Here is a 2,500-nt window from a genome sequence, read left to right as displayed (position 1 = left end):
CACACACACACACACACCGACAACACACACACACACACCAACAACACACACACACACACACACACACACACACCGATAACACACACACACCGACAACACACACACACACACACACACCGACAACACACACACCGACAACACACACACACACACACACACACACACACCGACAACACACACACACACACCGACAACACACACACACACACACACACCGACAACACACACACACACAACAAACACACACACACACCGACAACACACACACACACCGACAACACACACACACACATCGACAACACACACACACACACACACCGACAACACACACACACACCGACAACACACACACACACACCGACAACACACACACACACAACACACACACACACACCGACAACACACACACACACACACCGACAACACACACACACACACCGACAACACACACACACACACACCGACAACACACAAACACACACACCGACAACACACACACACACACACCGACAACACACACACACACAACACACACACACACACCGACAACACACACACACACACACCGACAACACACACACACACACACCGACAACAGACACACACACAACACACACACACCGACAACACACACACACACACACACACACACACCGACAACACACACACACACATCGACAACACACACACACACACACACACACCGACAACACACACACACACCGACAACACACACACACACACCAACAACACACACACACACACACACCGACAACACACACACCGACAACACACACACACACACACACACACACACACCGACAACACACACACACACACCGACAACACACACACACACACACACCGACAACACACACACACACAACAAACACACACACACACCGACAACACACACACACACCGACAACACACACACACACATCGACAAAACACACACACACACACACCGACAACACACACACACACCGACAACACACACACACACACCGACAACACACACACACACAACACACACACACACACCGACAACACACACACACACACCGACAACACACACACACACACCGACAACACACACACACACACACCGACAACACACAAACACACACACCGACAACACACACACACACACACCGACAACACACACACACACAACACACACACACACACCGACAACACACACACACACACACCGACAACACACACACACACACACCGACAACAGACACACACACAACACACACACACCGACAACACACACAACACACACACACACACACCGACAACACACACACACACAACACACACACACACACCGACAACACACACACACACACACACCGACAACACACACACACACACACTGACAACACACACACACACACAACACACACACACACCGACAACACACACACACACACACACACACACACACACACACACAACACACACACACACACACCGACAACACACACACACACACACCGACAACACACACACACACACACACACACCGACAACACACACACACACACACACACCGACAACACACACACACACACACCGACAACACACACACACACAACACACACACACACCGACAACACACACACACACACACTGACAACACACACACACAAACACCGACAACACACACACACACACCGACAACACACACACACACACCGACAACACACACACACACACCGACAACACACACACACACACACCGACAACACACACACACACCGACAACACATAAAAACACACACACCGACAACACACACACACACACACACACACTGACAACACACACACACACACCGACAACACACACACACACCGACAACACACCCACACACACCGACAACACACACACACACACCAACAACACACACACACACACCGACAACACACACACACACACACACACTGACAACACACACACACACCGACAACACACACACACACACTGACAACACACACACACACACACACCGACAACACAAACACACACACACACCGACAACACACACACACACACACCGACAACACACACACACACACCGTCAACACACACACACACACACACACACACACCGACAACACACACACACACACACACCGACAACACATAAACACACACACACCGACAACACACACACACACACACACTGACAACACACACACACACACACCGACAACACACACACACACACACACCGACAACACACACACACAAACCGACAACACACACACACACACCGACAACACACACAGACACACACACACACACACACACCAACAACACACACACACACAAACCGACAACACACACACACACACCGACAACACACACACACACACACCGACAACACAAACACACACACACCGACAACACATAAACACCGACAACACACACACACACACACACAGACAACACACACACACACCGACAACACACACACACACACACACA

The sequence above is a fragment of the Salmo salar genome, chromosome 28 (genome assembly GCF_965601325.2).
Source record: "Salmo salar chromosome 28, fSalSal1, whole genome shotgun sequence".
NCBI classification, from domain to species: Eukaryota; Metazoa; Chordata; class Actinopteri; order Salmoniformes; family Salmonidae; genus Salmo; species Salmo salar.
The sequence above is the reverse complement of the archived record's forward strand: the minus strand, read 5'-3'. Positions refer to the sequence as shown.